Source organism: Cupressus sempervirens, chromosome 9, assembly GCF_028749045.1.
Source record: "Cupressus sempervirens isolate cs-2001-9-10 chromosome 9, ASM2874904v1, whole genome shotgun sequence".
Taxonomy (NCBI): Eukaryota; Viridiplantae; Streptophyta; class Pinopsida; order Cupressales; family Cupressaceae; genus Cupressus; species Cupressus sempervirens.
Genome location: NC_143126.1, coordinates 310,358,144 through 310,377,680, shown reverse-complemented (window position 1 = coordinate 310,377,680; position 19,537 = coordinate 310,358,144).

Genomic DNA, 19,537 nt, shown 5'->3' with positions numbered 1-19,537 from the left:
GACATATTTTCTTGATTTCTGCTTGTGGGTATACTTTTGTTTTTCTATAGTGTTGTAAGCATTTATGCTGGTCCTATTCAACACATTGACTTACAAATGTATCATCCTTGACTGTTTTGCAAGACTGCACTCAGGGTTTATCCTGGCGCTTATGCCTTGATACAGGTGTAATCTTGCTAAATTAAACTTAGGGAATCTAATCGTGTAGTTATCTTGACTTACATGTCTCTGATGCTTAGATTGGATTTCCACATACCTATCTAATATCGATCACATTCATATCCTCATAGTTATACTAGTGATGGTTGTATGATCTCATGATGTCCCTAATAAATGCTCAATGATGAAATTAAGAGTCTAAATGTTATACACTTCTTGCTGGTAAACCACTTTGCATATTAGCTTGCATTTTAGGTTCATTTTCTAGCTTAGTCTTGCATTCTTGCATATGGGGAGAGCTCTCTCTTCATCTTTTTGTGGACATATCGGCTAACTCCTTTCATATATTTCTTTACTTTCTTCTTGTTCATGTCTTTTCTCCTTCTTAATCTTCCGCTTCATCTCTTTTCTATCTTGTCATCACATTATATAAAGTTTTGACCTCTTAAATAATTTTGACGTCCTAGATTCATTTTCGGGATCAAAATCCAAATTCGAGTTCATCTTGATGGTCAAAATTGTCTTTTAAAATTCTACTTTCTTCTAAGCAATTAGCTAACCTTTTGAGGTCTAATCTCTAAATCATCACTACGGCATCTTCATTTCTTCATGTCTTCATCATTTCCATACTTCATATCTACTTCAATTCACTATTTCATGTCTAAATTCACCTTTCTACTCATTTCAACCTTATTTTTATGCTATATCCTTCAAGGTCAACTCTAGTCAAACTGGGGCATTTTATCAAATTTTTTATATAGTCATTCTTGGGTTCTAATCATCTATCTGTCATCTTGGACATTGCTATATTCTATTTTTTCATGTCTAGCCAGTTTCTGCATCCCCTTACCTCATTTCAATTTCGATCCCGAGGGGGCAAAAATACTCTATCATTGCTTAGGAGCATTTGTTTGATCTTCTCACTTGTTCTCAATCTATCTACTTTGCTAAGTGTTAGAATTCTTCTTGAATTCTAACATCATCTTCCTAGTGTTCAGTACTACCGCTATCAGGCTGTACATTTAGGACTTGCTATCTTTTTCTACATTTCGTTCTTCAAAATTAGATATCTATATCTATCACCACCTACTTGGCTTTCTATTTTCTTTGACATAATGTGTTCCCAGATCGATCACGCATTAGTCAAAGAGGGGCAAATGTAATCACCTAAAAATGGTCATCTAGACTATTAGCCCCTTTTCAACATTTTGGCTAAATTAATTTAATCACTTACCTAAGCCAAATTGCTAATAATCAATTTATTTGATTATAAACTATAGTTTGACTATGCTATCCTAAGTTCATTATTTTATTAAAAGAACATGTCCCCTTTTAATTAAATAAAAGACCCCATTCTTCTAACCCACTTAAAGTGCACACATAAAGTCTTTTTTCTATTTTGCAATTAAAAGAAAAGGCTTTGTGACTTTTGTCTTATATGACAAGTCAACTTATATTCTATTGGTTGATTTGTGTGTGCACATGGATCACTCCTCTTTTCAAATTCCACCGTTGATCATCCACCATCTTCATCTTGATCTCTACCGTCCATACATCTTTAAAAGGGAGAGAGCTTTCCCCATCCATGAATCCTCATTTTGAATATTGTTATGCTGCAGGTTTTCTAATAGGTTACTTTGGAGCTTTGTGGAGAACTTCTATTTCTTGTCTACATTCTCTCATACCATAGCATTTTAGCTTAGATTCATTTGCATGTTAGTTTAGCTTCTATTTTGCAATAATCTATCTCACATAGCTTAATATTTGGATTGTAACACTCTCATCCATGCTTAGAATAGCTGCACTTTTCATATTCATTCTAGTTTAATCTTTAGTTGCATTGCATTCTTGAGGAACTCCTTGGGACATTTGCATTCTTGCATCTTGTCTTTGGAACCTCCCATTGCATGGTTTACTAGCAAGAAGAGTATCTCTAAGGCTCATCTGAGAGCTTTCTTATTCTTGAAATATACTCTCTTGCACTCCATGGATAGGGAGCTCTAAGCCAGCATCCAAGCATTCCAACTCATGGAATCGTTTGGATAGAATGGTTTAGAGTGGGACACTTTCGAGTGTACAGCATGCAACTAAGTGAAAGAGAAAAAAGATATTTGCAGCGAGAAAAGAATAAAGAAATTTTGATCAAACCTCCAATTGAAAGTAAAAGTACAAAATCCAAGGAAGGAAAAATTATGGCTGATCCAAATGAGATGGCAAAGAAATTCTTCCAAGACATCCAAAATACTCAGAAGCAAACAGTGGATAGTTTGGCAGAAACTAGAGAGGCTTTGCGAATATTGACAGAAAAACTACAAGGAGTTGCATCTATTAATGAGAAAGGGAGCACTTCAGAGGAGCCAAGAAATCTGAAATCCACACCATCTAAATCAACCAAAACTATTTTCTTGCTTGCAGATGAGCCAGCAGTACCAAATCCAGCCATTAATCCTATGGAAGAGGTTACAGGTAACTTGATTACATTAAGAGCTACTTATAATGGCTTAGATGATGACTTTCGTAGTTCAGTTCCTTTTAGAGAATATGTGGATATGATGAACACTTTGATGCCCAAGAAAGAGTACAGAAGGGAGCATGACATAAGTGGAAGAGAGCTCAAAAATAAAATAAGCAAGTTTATAGCACCTACTTTTGATGGAACAAATAAAATTTCAGCTAGAGCATGGCTACAAAAATTACAGACCTTCTTCACACTTAACCCCATGAAGGAGAGTGATGTTGTTCAAATTGCAAGTCTACACTTGGAAGATGCAGCCTATGATTGGTGGTATCATGGAATGACTACTCAAGGTCATGATCAGGTAACTACATTTGATGATTTTAGTCAAAGAGTGATAGATAGATTTGACCTCAAGAATGATGATTATGAGGATGTTGTTGTGCATGATGGTGAGATACCTGGTGTAGATGAGCAGACATTGAGCATTCATGACTTTTCTGAGAGAGAGTACCAGGCATAGTTAGATGCTTTGTCATATGAGGTTGAGGCTAGTAGTACTTTACATGATTTATCCCACCAGCTGAAGGTGTGTGAAGACAGTATTGTCACTACATTATCTCATCATGACAGGAGCTTATCCAATGTTGGTATTAGTTTTTATACACCGATGTTGGGCTTTGTTCATATATCCAGTCGACCATACTTGCTGGAATGTGTTGATGATATTTCATATTTGGCAGTGTGTACAAATGAGTCCGAGGATCATATTGGCATTGATGACATCCAGGAGGATGTAGTGGGCAGTTTTGAAGACTTAGTGTCCTTGGGTATAGAGGAGTTGGAAAGCAATGCTAATGTTTTTGATAATCCATATGTTGATATGAGCTTTAGATTTGATTCATAAGATATGGATGGTAATACTCTAGAGACTAGTAACTTTGAGGATACTCCTTTAGACAGTCCATCAGAGGAGATTTGTAGGAGATAGTCAAGCCAGTGCCATCATGTGTCTAATCAGTTGAGAGTTAGTGACCGAGACATTGCTATCACTTGCCAGCATTTTGATGCTGCTCGTCAGTTGTTAGCAGTTTATGGATGGGGTTCTCCTACTAGTGATGAGCAAGAAGGCAATTATCTTTCCTTGACAGAGATCCACTCTTTATGGGAGGCTATTCAAATTTTGAGACATAATTATATGCAGTTGGTAGCCGATAGAGATTATCTTATGGAGTGGGGTAGTATAGCATATGATGCATTGTTGGCCAAGGAAGATGAGGTGAGTGAGCTTACTGAGTAGCTTGAGGTGACTTCTGAGATTCTTGAGAGTACACGGTTGGATTTCAAGGAGTCACATTTTCATTTGGCTAAGGTGACCATGGAGTTAGAGCGACTACAGTCTTTACCTAATTCTATATAGTCACAAGCTATGGTGTTTGGTGATCGGAGGATGACCATGGCCGAGATTGTCAGAGATAGTGGAGATGGGGATGCATCCATCCTTGACACTAACATTGGCATAGCAGGTTCATTCCCACTAGAGTCAGGTTCAATTGAGTTTGGTGTTGTAGCAGATTGTTGTATGCCTGACATGGTGGTGGCCTCTAGTACTGATGGCACAAAGACTAGAGATGTATCAAAGATCATGTGTGATGTTGGTGAGTTGACAGTTGGCATGGTTCCTGCTAGTAATACTACTCCCTTGGTGATATCTTGGGAGGTAGTAGTCAGTTCCAACATGGTTAATGATCAATTGCAGTTAGTTTCATCTGGATTACAGTCTGAGCCACTGACTGAGATTGGCGCATTCTATCGGCATTACACTATGAGGTACGCTCATCAATTTACCTTTGATGACCATGTTGATGAGATTATGATACAGAGATGTACTTTGGTTCCTAGTGCTTATCATCAGTCATGGAATAGTTTGATGCCTTGGGATGAGAGTTGTGATTGTCACGAAATGGTGATAGGTCCTGCAGTTGATAGCTTGATAATACATGACTTAGAGCAGGAATTTTGGAGTGATGCTTCAGCAGGTGTTGTTATTGATTCTACTCCTTTGGCTATGACATCTCCTGACTTAGCTAGTGATCAGTCACAGTGGGTTATATCACTTGTTCATGGTGAGCTGTTGAATGAAGTTGGTTTTTTTAATCAACATTATATTGTAGGGTATGTACATCAGTTAGCAATTGATCCTTGTGTTGAGGAGTTGATGGTGGGAAAATTTGGTTTGGGTTCCATTTCTTGTTGTTTATCTTGTGATGGCTTTTCACCATTAGGGGTGCATGGGAGTTATGGTTATGAGATAGTGGCTGATGATCTATAGAGTTGTGTTGACTGCAGGAGTTGTACAGTGTGTGGATTCTCCATACTTGGTATAGTTTCATTTGAGAGCATTCAACATTGTTGCAAAGTTGGATTGTACATTCCGTATAGGCCAGTGGAATGCGTTGATGGTATTTACTGTGTTGGTAGTTTGATTTGTTCACTTTACTTGGGTTTTGATGTTCTAAGAGTTTGTGCCTCATGGGTTTTTGATTGTGGTAGTGGTGATTTCGGAGTTTGGTTGAGCTATAATTGTCAATTTGATTATGGATTCCTCTTTGTCATATTGCAGAGGATATTGCAGGAGCCTGTGTTAATTGGTAGTAGTATAGTTCATGAATACATTTGGGATCCAGGTGGATTGATTGGTTTATTGTTCAGCCATTGCTCGAGGAAAAGTAATGATTGGGAGGGGAGGACTTGTCATGTCCCCTTTTCAAATAATTAAAAAAGAAAATCTTTGCTAAGGCAGGCAGGCCTAAGAAAGTGAAGTTTCAGAAAAAGGGGGTTAATCTTTGGAAACTGTTGGACTAATAAATGGAAATTATTATTAAAATAAGTTTCATTAACCTCTCTTGGATGTGAGTTATAGTTATGCCCTCTTTTAAGGGGTTTGGAGGTATTTTGGGCACATTCCAGAACTTGATTTTCGCTCATTCTTTGTTATTCTTCAGAGGCTGCCAAACCTGTGGAGAAGGAGACCCAAGAACGGGAGTTTGCAGGTTTCCAGGGAGACCCAAGAATGGGAGTTTGCAGGTTTCCAGGAAGGCTAAGGATGGGAGTTTGAAGCTATTCCATGTGCATGCTCATACAGAGTTTGCCTTTGTGCTGAACAGTGTAGATTTGTGGGATTTTGGGTGTGTTTTTTGCATGAGTTTGGTGTTTTCAGTTGAGCATTTCATATCAGTTTTGGTTGCTGCTGTATTTCAGACTTTAAGCTATTAAAATAGAGCTGAATATATGTATTGGGATGTGATTAAACTTCTGAGATAGTTTATTAGTGTTTTTGTGGTGTTTCCGGGCATTTTTGTGTTAATTTCGGGAGCCCGATGAGCATAGTTTTTGTCCTCCATTTTTGAGCTATTGTGTAAAGGCTATATAGATCTGGAAATGTCAATTTGGAGGCTGTTATTCTGCTGAAAGTTCTGTAAAAATTTTCATTTTTAGTTTTATTAATAATTTGTGAAGTTGTGAAGCTTTTAGCACTATTTTCAGCATACCTGATTTAGGGTTTCATTGAGAAATTGGTGGATCTTTGTGATATCAGTTGTTTGATTTTGAAAATCTGATTAGAGGTGTGAAATACCATATCAAATCAGAAAAGGGAACATTTCAAAGATCTACTTTGGGGCCGTTCTAGTAGGCAAAGAGATTGAAATCCTAGCAATCTTTCCAACACTCCTCACTCTCTTGATTACTAATAATCAACACATTTTCTTCACAATCTTCAAAGTGGAGTCGAGGATTCTTAGGGGGGTTTTGAGTTTCCTAGTCAGTAGAATGCTCTCTACATTGTGGTAGGATATAAATAGGAGACAACTACAATTTGGCTGAAGCTAGCTGATGTGGAGGGGTTACAATGGATGTGTGAAAATTGAAACCCTTATGCCTTAGATAAAAGGGATTCAAGTTTAGCTTTGCATATTTGGTAGCATTGAAAATGAAAATTTTCCTATCTAAGCTTTCTAGGGTATGGATACTTGAATCTGGCTTAATTTGAGAATCCACTGGTTGGCTAGGAGGATGCTTATTAGGGATTTGATTTCCAGACCTATTAGAAGCCCCACTGTTTAAACCTGCTAGAGGGGTGAAGAAATTTATTGATTCAACCTTGATATGCCCTTTGTTTATTGTTTCTATTCTACATTTTTGTCTTAAAGGGTTTCTCACATTATACCAGGGATGATGATTTGATTTGGCAAGCCCTAATTTTTTGCCTTTTGAAAACCTTTTGGTTAATTGCCTACTTGCATTATTTGAGTTCACAAATTTTGCATGTTTTGAATTTTTTGCTGTGCCTGTCATTTTTTTCAAAAATATTATAATAAAAATTAAGATAAAATAAAGTCAATAATTGATAATCTTTGTGAAAATGTTATTTTCCTTGCTGATCATGAACTTAATAAGTTACCATCTAGGGGTTTTCTCAATGATTGGTTACATAATAATTGGAATAAAAAGTTAGGTTTACATTTTTCATACCTTTGTATGATCCAAAAATGTATTTTTTTGTTATTCTTTGATAGTCCTAATGCACAAAGATAGGTTGTTAATAAACAATTTTGGAGAATAGGTTTTTCCACTTTCAAGGTCATTTTCTAGTCTTTTGATGTTGTCAAAGAAGAGATTCTTCCCCTTTCCACCCGAAGATGGGTCTCCATTAGGAACTTTCCTCCATTTCTATGGAACCTTATTTTGCAAGCCCTTTAGCATCTAGGGAAAGTTATCAAAATGGATATAGCCTCTACCCTTCTCCCTGATGCAGATGCAAGGATTCTATTACCCATTAACCTAGGTAAGGAATTCCTAGAGGAATTATTTTCTCTATTCATGGTTCTAAACATATTTTCCCCATGGTGATATTCGACCTCAAAGGTCTCAACACATGTTTTCCTTGTAGGGAGTGACATTGAAAAGAGACTTCCCTAGTGGAAAGAGGCAACCTAATACAAACCCAACTTCTCTAAAACATTCTTCACACACCAACAAAAATGTGTTGGAAGACTTAGGTAACAATCCTTCTATCTCTCCCATTTTGAATTCTTCTAGGGTTTTAGACAAAATAATAAAGAATTGGAAACCTTATGTGAATCATTTAAACCCCCAATGTTTATAGATATTCTCCACTTAAATATTAATCCCTTATCAATTGAGATTCCTCCTCTTGACTCTCAATCTCTTGGATTTCCTAACTGTCGACCAAAAAATAGAATGCATAATGCTCAAGAGATAGTTTTAGAAAAGATTAAGAATATCTCAAGACATAAATTTAGGAGTAATATTCATTCCCCTCAAGTTATCCCCCCTTCTATGGAAGATAACAACCTTATTAGAGATCTTTCAAATGCTCCCCAGGTTCATTCCCAAGAGAAGGTTGAAGTATTGGATGGTACTAATGTGGAGGTGGCCATGAAGGAGGTGGAGAGTGAAAGTTTATTAGCATGAATGTTGATGATACTACATTGGGGGAGTATTCTTAGCATTGGAGAGTATTGACATGTTGCATTCATGGCTATGTTTATCATTGATGTCAACATAGAAGTAAGTCTGTGAAGACTAGCAAAGTAGCAGATAGAGATCTTAGTTGAATAGAAAAGGTTTTGATCTTCTAGTGATGCACATTCATGGAAATGTTTAGTATAGTTAACAGATGTGAAGGTTCAATGTGCAACATGTACGTTGAAGAAGTAAAAAAGTTGTACCTACTTTACAAAGAGCAGTATAGAGATAGAGTACTTGAGAAGTGGTTTATGATGTTTGCATTATATCATTTGACAATGATATAATCTATTGATGTGCAATCAACCAGTGATAAATGACAGTCTTATGGTGTTGTCAACAAGTGCACAAGTCTTGAGGTCACATGTGTGAAGTTTTGCATATACTTAGAGATGATAGTGTTATTGTAATTGTAATCAATTTCTTATCTAATTATTATTAATTGGGAAAGCCTCAAGGCTAACTCAAGGAATTATTTTGAATATATGGTATAAAGGAAAGATGTTTTCCTTGTTTGTAAAAAAGTATCAAGTACTATATTGAGTATGAAGTGTGAAAAGGAGTAGAGCATTTACTAGAATGTGAGTAAGCAATTAAAGGGATTATTGGATGCAATTTTTGTGACATAGTTATAAGATCAAAAGAAGTAGAGGTCTAGTTCATAGTGCAATTTATTTCTATTATTCTACAAGGAATAATACAGAGATAATTTGGATAGTGGGTTCATTGATCTTTCCCTTTAAGCTATTTAGTTAGTGGGTCTAGTTGTCTTCCACAACTCCTAACAGGGTTGGAATCTCTTAATAGGGATTCAATGTCTCCTAACAAAGATTGATATGTACTGAATTTTTTTATTGACTCCTAAAAAGGTCCATCCTCTAACAAGGAATATTTATATTATTACATCATCTTGTGGGTACCATCCCCATTGGGGTTTTCCCTTTGATCAAGGGTTTCCCCAATTAACATATTTGATGTTATTATGCATGAGTATCTTGTTTTTGTTTTTTATTATATTTCTTATATGGTTAAAGTTTAATAAGGTTGATAATTGTGATATTAGTTGGATAACTGAGTCACACCCTCTCTTAGTTATATTGGTGGACTATATATTCTAACAAAGTGGCCCCTAGGTTGTTACAAAATTGAAAGACAAGGTCAACCTTAGTGAGGAAGAATATAGGTTAAACAATTTTGATGTCTTAGTCATACCTAAAAATAACCTAAATGATGGTAAAAACCTTAGTAAACCCCTTGTCCTCTCAAAAACTTTCTTTAGTGGTAACTTTTCCTAGCCCAGTAAGGGAGTCTCACAAGATGGTTTCTTATATAGGGATAAATAAAGTAGTAGGAGGAAAAATGGATGGAAAGAAGAAATCATAACTTGGTCAAGCTAATCCTGAGCATTTAGGGGATGATGTTCCATTTTCTCTCAAGCCCAAAAAGCTATCTAGAATCCCCCAGAAAGGATATCTGAAAATGAATGAAAAGGTTGAAAGAGAGGAGAAGGTGGGTGGGGAAGATCCTCCACTTTTTAGAAAGAGAGGTAGACCATCTAATTTTATTGCCTTAGGGAGACCTAGTTAGGTGCAAAAGAGTAAGTGTTGGAAACTAAAATTGAAACAATTGGTATGCTGTCATTGATGTCAAGTCTACTGATGAGATAATATTTCTATCTAATCTAAATGTCATATCTATCTCATTGATGAAGAGGATTTGAGAAGTTGCTCATAAGAAAATAACCTAGAGGAAAGGTTAAGTTATGAAAAGGAAGCTATAGCGGATGTTTGATTTGTTAGTGTATCATTTTAAAATGGAAGCATTTCCATCTTAGTAGGTTTAGCACCCTCTTAGAGTACATTTATCATGATAGATTTACATTTAGGATGCATTCTGCACTTGATTCCTTCATTCTAGGTGAAATTAGTGTTAGGATCTCAAAAATTCTCCTTAATTTCCCTCCTTTATTGCTCTATTTTATAGGTAGGACTTAAGTATAGGTCCTTCTAGACTTCATCATGTTCATCATATGATTTTGTGCCTATTCTTAGCACTCAATTCTATTCTGATATCATTTTTGGGTTTTTAGGCATCCTCGAGACCTATTATTTTCTACTATGGCTAGATTTGAAACCCCTAGGATGACCCTAACCTAGGGAAGGGTCAAGGTCATCCCTGACCTAGGTTAGGGTCAAGGTCATCATTGACCTTTTTTGGGAATTGATCCCCCTTTTCAAACTTTTGTGTCGAAGGGCCTCAAAATCAATGTTGGGCTTTCAGACCCAAATGTAGAAGGGTTTTGATTTGATATTCATTTATTTATTTTCCCTCCTTAGTTGGTTATTGTGATTGGACCATAATTTGAAGTGAATTTTGAATTATGGGTGCTCACATTACTCTCATCTTGAAGCTTCAATAAAAAGATTCTCATTTGCATCCATTTACAACTAGAATCTTGAGATAATAAGAGAACAAGACAATGCTATGGAGATGCAAGATTCCAAGAGGATGATATAGAAGATAAATCTATTTTGGATATCAAGTATCTTTACAAATATATCATTGTGAACATCCATTTGGAGCAAGAGAGATCCAATCTTTCTTGATCTTCCATTATCAATATTCAAGCATTCAAAGATACAATCGCAGGGTAGAAATTATAGATTATGACTTTGGTAGGAGTACTTTAGCCCTAGGGTCTTGGTGTGATTTCTTATCTTATTCAAGTCTATGGATTTCTTTCTCATAGATATATTCATGGTTGGGTTTTTAATCTAGTGGATAGATCTTGTCATTACACATTCAATATACATACATATTCTATTATATCCAACTATTCATGGAGGTGGAAATAACCCAAATGAGGGTTTGACTAAGACAAAATCCTATATAGCCACCATAAAACCCTATTTTTAGATATATATGCAGGTGTTGTTTCAAGAAATAGAGTATAGATTTGGATACCCTTTTTGACAAATTTTTGAGATTTGCGAACAAAATTTTCATTAGAGTAGTATAGGTCAAGATCAAAATTTTAAGGCATAATTGTGCCCCAGGGTAAGATTGTGCCCCACTATCTATGTCAAGGTTGACCTACCCTCAGAAGGATAAATATTTTTTGGGTTTTCTCCATTTGGACATTTCCAGTTCAAATAAGGTTGCAGAATTTTCAAAAGCTATGCACAAGCATAAGAAAATAGGTATTTCTAGATTGGTTCTATTTTGAGGTATGTATCTTATCTTGTATAATTTCAAGCATTTCCATTACCTATCCCATATCAACTCTAAAATAATATATGAATAGTGGTGAATGATAGAGGTATTGTTAAAGATCCATTTTTACCCCATTCATTTTGGTGAACCCACGATAGACAACTCTTTCTTTTAGGTGTTAGATTTAAATATTGCATTAGATTTCCTTTATTCATTTTTTTTGAAAAATACAAAAAAATTGTAAAATTTCTTTAAAAATGCCAAAGCATTTACATTTTCATGCTTTTAGTATTTCAATATGTATGATTCTTGTTTGGAATACTTTGATGAGGCTTTTATTGCAAAAGAGGATAGATTTCCTAATGAGGTACATGGTAGTGATGATGAAAATGGTTCAAATAAGATCTCCATTGATCCTATTCCTATTTCACTCTCCTCCATAACCTCTTCAATTTACCTTTACCATAGGATGCGTGTATGGTTACCTTCATGTTCCACTATATGCAACATTGGTAAAACTAAAATGATATATCCTAAATTTTTGATGACAGTAAAAGGATTTCCTTGAATAAAAATTAAGGGTAAACCTAGAGATCCTTTGAATTTATTTGATAACACTAATCCTTTTTCACATGATTATTGCACACGAAATAACCCTCAGACTACTATTCCAATTTCTTTACCGCATTCTCAACCTATTCTTCCTCAAGATCCTAAGTTTTTTTCTACTTTTAAGGAGTATAACTTAGTTGATCAATTACGTGCTACTCTTGCTAAGATATCTTTATGGTTTACTTCAAACTTCTCTGACATATTATGAGGCATTGCAAAAAGCTCTATCTATTCTTCTTGCTTCACCTCCTAATCGAGAGAACGTTTATTCTATTTTAGATTGCATGTATGCTATGCCTTCTATACCTCCTATTGTATTTTTTGATAATGATTTATATTCTATTGAGGTGTAGAATCAATATGATGCTCTTATGGTTACTGTTTGTATTAATCATAGTATTATTTGAAGAATATTAATTGATAATGGATCTGGGCTTAATGTTTGTAGCGTGGAGATGCTTAAGGTGATTAAGGTTGATCTTACTACTATTCAACCTAATAATGTCCCTATATGTGGATTTGATAATATTGGAAAGAGAAATTTGGGCATTATTACCTTACATATTAAAGTTGGTCTAGTAATTCTAAATATGTCTATTCATGTTATGCCTAGACCTCTCAATTATGACCTTCTTTTAGGAAGACTTTGGTTACATACTATGCACATGGTTCCTTCTACTCTTCATCACAAGGTTTGGTTCATTTATAAAAATCTAATGTATACATTACATGTGGATGTTGTGCTAAATCCTTTCTTAAATGCAAAATATATTAAGACCCTTGAGCCTCTTCAACCAAGTAAAGAGATTGAGAAACAACTTGAGATACAACAACCTAAGATTCAAAAATTAAAAATTCAATCTTCTTCTTTTACTGAGGATGATTGGGGGATGTTGGATTTGAATCCTAATTTAATTGGAGAATATAAGGTTTCTAATTTTGAAGTCATGAAGAAAAAAAGTGAATTTCAAAAACAAGTTTTGATTCCTTCACCACTTTCTAAGGAATTAAAAAGTAATTTTGTTGCCACTTTGATTAATGAAATGATTAAAATAATAAAACTGATTGTTATGACATTGTGACATATGCCACTCCTTGAACTCTATCTGCAATGTCTAATTGGTATGGTTCTAGTTATTGTTTTCTAAAGAAATCAATACTTAATAGGAAAAGATGTGGTAAATATGAGCAAGGTGTAAAAGTACCTCTAGATAATGAAATTTATGGATTAGAATTTAATCCATATAAACAACCATTGACTTTTCCTCTTAATGTTAATCATATATGTGGTGGATAGTTGAAATTGGTTAACCCACTTCTCATTGACATGAATCAAGTGCCTACTTTGGATATTTTTCCTAAAGATGAAACTCTGATGAAAATTTTAGGGGTTTATGAAGATTTAGCTAAGTTCCATCACAAACAAAGGAAGCCTTATTGTTTAAATATAGATGCTTATTTTGGAGAACATAATGTAGACACCTAAAATCCTTTAGAAAATAAAGTATTTTTATTTTCTAAAAAAGTCCCTAATGACATCATCATTAATTAATTAATTTTTATTTCATTAAATCCCTTTATCTTGATTAAAAATATTTAATTAAGGAATCCCTCCCAAAAATGTTTAAATCTTATTTAAACATTATTTCCTTATTTATTAATTATTTAATTAATAAATTGACCAAAAATCCCAAAATAAATATTTAATTTATTTTTTGCCCAAAACTTGGCCAATTTCCTTAAGACCACTAACCTCTTCCAAAATCTTCTAATCCTTCTTTAATTTTGATTAAAAGCTAATCCCGTCATTTTCTACCCTTAATCCCAACTCAAAATATTTAATTAAGATTAAATATTAATCCTCATGTTTATTAAAAATGTTTTAATGAATATCTCCTCAACCCAAACCTATGAAATAAATAAAACTTTATTTATTTCCTAAAAAAACCTTTTACCCTCATCCTAGGAAATTCTAAACTCTTCTAGAAAGTCTTCATTCTCATCCTAAGCCTATCTCTAAACCTCTGTTTTAGCCTAATCCACCCCATCCACCCATACTAACCAACCTTAACTACTAACTCACCCACCCTCATTGAATGCCATCCACTTGCATATCTCTAACATCCCTAATCTAAATCCTAAATCACCTCTAATCCCCTCCTAACCTTGTCATATTCCCTAAGCAAGCTTAAGACTTTCCTAAGCCAAGCAAAGTCAAAAATCTCAACTCCCTCCAAAATATCCCAACCACCAAGCCATCAATGCTCTTACAAACCCATTCATTGCTCTTACAAGCCATTATGAAGGGTCTTTATGAAGATATTATCCCTTGAGCCTCCTTTGTTGACTCATCCTTGCCCTTTCTTCCATCCTCTCACCCTGTGACATATGTCACTCCCTGATTGGCTGTAAGGAAGCACAATCCATGTGCTCTCCTCTCATGCAATCTGAGCCCTTCATGAGATTTTCCCCATCCTTGCATCTTAGCCCTCAAACCCTCAAGACCTTTGTCTATAAATTGAATCCCCTCCCAAGCCATTTCATCACAATCTTTGAGCTAAAGTTATAATGCTAGTTTGAGAAACAAAGCCCTTAACCATACCCTTATAATGCCAAATTGAAAGCTCACAAAGCTACCAAATTGCCATTACCCATCCCCACCATTGAAGCAAACTTGAAGCCCTTTGAGCATACATACCAATCCTTTACTTAGACTCATCTACCAAGCAAAGAGCTAATTCTTATTGCGAGAGTCCATTCATTTGGCTCACATTCCTAATTAGGGGTTCCTCTTTTGTCTCTCATATATGTTATATTGAACTTGTTAGTTAATGCTTTGTTTCTTTAAATAGATTAGTGTTTCTTGCTAACATATTAGTGTACACATTTTGGCACGCCCGGTGGGACCCCACTATGGGTCATTCATTCATCCATTTCAATCCATGTTTTGTTCTTATAAACTAACAATCTAACATTTTTTGATGCTTGAGTGGGTTGTAGGGTGTTTCTCTTGTTTTTACAGGTTGAAGGACGCATTTGGGAAGAAAATATATCCTCAAAAATCCAAAAAATACCCAAAAAAAAAAAAAAATCTGGAAAAACCTGCACCCATCAGTTTTGTTTGTGCAGTATCATCTCTGTAGTTTGGCATCTCCACCTAGTGAATTGTCATCTTTTCCAAATCAACTATCATCTTTTCTTGACAAATTATCATCTCCATAGTTTGGCATCTCCGCCTAATCTCCTATTGTCTGTGCCACCACCGAACTGTCATCTCCTCAACCTTAACTATCATCTCTATAGTTCAGCGCCTCTGCCTAGTTTTTTGTCATCTTTGTCACTGCCTCTGGTTGTCTGTCATCTCCACTACCACCTCTGGTTAATTATTGTCTCCTTAGTTCAACGTCTCCTCCTACTTTCATATTTTCTACACTGCTAGATTAACTTTTGTCTTTGCCTAGTTTTCTGTCGTTTGCGCAGATTAGTGTCTCCATAGCTCAGCGTCTCCATAGTTTGGCATCTCCACCTGGTGAACTGTCATCTCTGCCTATTATTTTTGCCGAGCTGCACCATCATCATTTCTATTTTAGCATCTCTATGGCTTACTTTTGGTGGTTCCATAGAGTAAAAGTTTTTCTAAGCATTTTTACGCCTATGAAAAAGAACAAAAAAAGTTGATTTTATTTTCCCCATAGTTAAGCTTCAATTTTTGAGATTTTTGGGTGACTAATCAAATTGGCTTTTGTAGCTTTGTAGGTTGGAGCATCTATGAAACCACTAACCATGTTTCTTGCAGGTTCTTCTTACATGGCTTAATGCTCTTGAAAAATGAACTTGAATGCGTAAACACTTGTCTTTGAATACATGTCCCTAAATGAACTTGAATGTTTAAACACTTGTTTTTGAATGTATGTCGCTTAAATAAATCTTGAATGCCATGGATTAAAATTAAATTTTTCTTAGAATGCATGCTTAAAACAACAAACTCAATCTTGAATGCAAAAGGTCAATTAATCATTACAACATCTCACACTTCATCTTTTGGGGCATAAAAAGAATCCACATTTTAGAAACTTTCTAAGTTATACAAATAAATAAAAACACTTTGAGTGAGTTTGTTGTTGGACTCACCCTCTTTAATCACCCATCATTCTAACCATTGGTTGCAATATCAGCACCATATATAGGGATGGGTCTAACTAAGAGGGTGTTAAGTGCTCCACAAAAATCAAACTCCACTTACTTGTGTTTTTATTAGTTTTTCTAAGTTAGAAAATTCTTTGAATGCACATTAGTCTTGCTAACACTTCATTTGGGCATAAAAAAATTAAAAAAATCTTGACGTGGAGGGCCTTCGAGCGTGCGCTTGAAATTGAATTTAACACATCTTTGTTTTGGGGTTAAAATAAACTCACACTCAATCTTGAATGCCTTAAAGAAAAATCAATCGATACTTGATGTGGAGGGCCTCCAAACGTGCCAGTTTACTTTTGTTGACCCTAAATCTTCTTGGTGTATTCATTCTTTGATCAATTTTACTTTTGTTAACGTTTCAAGTTGGAATTGAACATTTTCATCCTAAACATGTGTGTTTGCAAAGTCTAGATCAAAAAACTTAAGTTTTAGTTGGAAAAGAACTCTGTCTTTTAGCCCAAGATCATCTAAGTCTTCTCTCCCCTTGTCGTCTTTCAAGGCCATCTTGGGTGCATAAGATTAGGATCCAAAATCTTGTTTAAGTTTTATGAGGCTTGCTTGGGGATTTCATCACCCCTTGGGATGACCTCAACTCCAGCGTTTTGATGGAGTATAAAGATCAGGAGGTGAATCCAAAGATACCTCTCTTGGAATCAAGATTTTGACACTCAGGCTAAGCCTTAAGGAACTTTATACCCTTGAGAAGTGAAAGAGGAGAAGTGGGTTACTGCTCCTCTCGATTGTGTGACATTGTTTTGGTTTCATCTATGGATTTGGGCCTTACATACCTTGGGTATATCGAGGACTCCCTAGCTAAACCAACTATTAGCCTTGTAGACAACCATCTAAGATGTTAATGTGTTTGAAGTGACTGATCAAAAAATTTGTAGAACATACACACTCCCTGGCGCAAGTATCACATTCTAAGAATCAAAAACTTCTGTCTAGTTGTTCCTATCTATTGTTTGATCTTTTACTTGTTAAATGAATTTTTGCTAAATTTGGTCAATCCTAGCTTAGGGCACACTTAGCATAGTCACTGCCTATTTTAGGAGTTGAAAAAGTTGAAGCAAAACAACCACGATCTCTCAAAGCCAAATAGATTTAGGAATTTATGTCAGAATAACCCAAACCCAAACAGAAGTTTCACAAAGCCAAACTCAAACCCTCTCATGCATACCAAGAAATTTCAGCCAAGAGAAAGGAAGTAACACCAAGCCCTCGAATTGCCAAACTCCACAAAGCAGAAGACAAAGCTATCGACAAAGCCCTTCAAGACACCTAGTTAGATTGCACTATTAGATTTAGCAAACATCCAGGAGCTAACCTTGCTTATGCCTTACCAACTAGGAATGATTTTTATGATTAGACCCCCTTATTTCTCCACATATTCTTGCATAAGTTTCACTTTAGAGTCATCTTTGTAGGAAAGCCAACCATTCTAGGTTATCCCTTTAAGCATTTTAGCTCATCCATATCATTTAGATCTTTGCCTTAAAACCAAACCAAATCCCCTCAAACCTAGCTAGCATCCCAAAAGCCTAAATCTCACATCCAAGCCTTCAAAATTTTTTTCACCTTTCCAAAGGTTTTCTATTCCTACCATCTTGCAAATCCACTAGCCTCATCGAGGTTATCCCTTTGACAAAGCTTTGTTTAGGGTAATCTAGCTTTGTCACTTGTTATCCCTCATCACCTTGAGCTAAAGGTTGAGATCCACAAGTGGTCAATCTCATATTTTTCCTAAAGGACCATTAGTCTATCCTTAAGTTGACACAATCACTACTAAGCTTGCACATAGGAAAGTAGAACCTTCATGCTTTGGCAACATATCTTTGAAGTTAGAATCCCACCCCCAATCCTCCTTAGGTTTGTCATATAGCTTTGCCTCAACCTAGGAAATCATTTGCATAGAAAAGCCTTTCCCCTTTGCATCCATTAGCATTTTTGCATCTCATCCCTAGGAACATTCTGCATTTTCATGCCACCCGTCACTCGCTTAGCCAAGAAGAAGAAGGAAACAATGGAACCCTATTATTTGGATGAAACAACATCGCTCCCCTTGAGCACTCAACCATCCTTCAGCCCAGAGAACACTATACCATCACCTACTAACATTGAAGCATTCATGAACCAACCAAAAAATGCAGTATTGGTGAACGCCATTATAGACAAGAACAAAGAAATAATCATGGCTAACTTTCAAAGGGACAACATAGGAGCCTTCGACTTCGGAAGACCTCCTCCCTTATCAGATCCATCTCACCCATTGTTTGGAAAACTCCCACCACCCATAGGCTCTTATGATTCAAATTATCCTCAATATGTGCCAAAAGAAAAGCCTCAACCCACCCCATATGATCCAATAGACCCAAACATACCAGCCTCCACTCATGTTGAAATCTCCCTTCTACAAACCAATCCAGCCACCACCACTCCACCATTGGTCCATACCACTCCATCCCAAACCCCCTTTGCCCAAAACACCTTATCATTCACTCCCTTCACTATTGTTGCTGCTGCTCTCCAACCTAGCCTTCCAAATTCACCCATCTCCCAAATCAGTTCTAGCATCTTTGGCCAACCTCAAAAATATACAACTGGGATGCCACCTATGGGGCCAAGTAATCAACCTTTCATCACCCCCAGCTTGTTTACCTTAGCTAAGAGCACAATTCCATCATTTCCACTAGGTCCTTGGAGCTCAGTGCCATCAACCACAAATCCACAAGCTACTGCCCTCACTCCAAAAAGCTATCAAACCCCACAAGCTACTGCCAATGTTCTGCCAAGCTCTCAAGTGACCCAAGCTCTTGCCACCACTCTACCAAGCTTTCAAATCTAGCCACCAAGCTATCAAACCCCATTAGTTCCATTTCCAAGCTTTCAATTCACACCACCTCCACCACCAACTAATCCATTACCTCCTATTACTAACTATTTTTCTATGCCACTTCTAGGAGGAAATCCACCACCACCAACCACCAATTACTTGGCCTCTTTTGCTATGCAGATACCTTCCCAAATGGGGGCACAACCCACATATATTGGTCAAACTTCTCAAATCCAAAGTCAAGTTCCACAAAATCCTTGATCCTTTCCCCAAGCTTCACAACCATCTTATACCTTACCTCCACAAAGCAATCCATTTATCCCACAACCATCTTATGTTCCTCAATCCCAACCTCAAATCCAATATCAATAGCAAGCCTCACAACATATGTAGAAATATGTGCCATCTCCACCTCAGCAACCCATCATCCACCATTCAGTTGCCCAAGCCATGTACAATTCCTACCAGCCCATACTTAAAAGCCATCAATGTTCCATTGCCCCATCTAGCACATACCTACC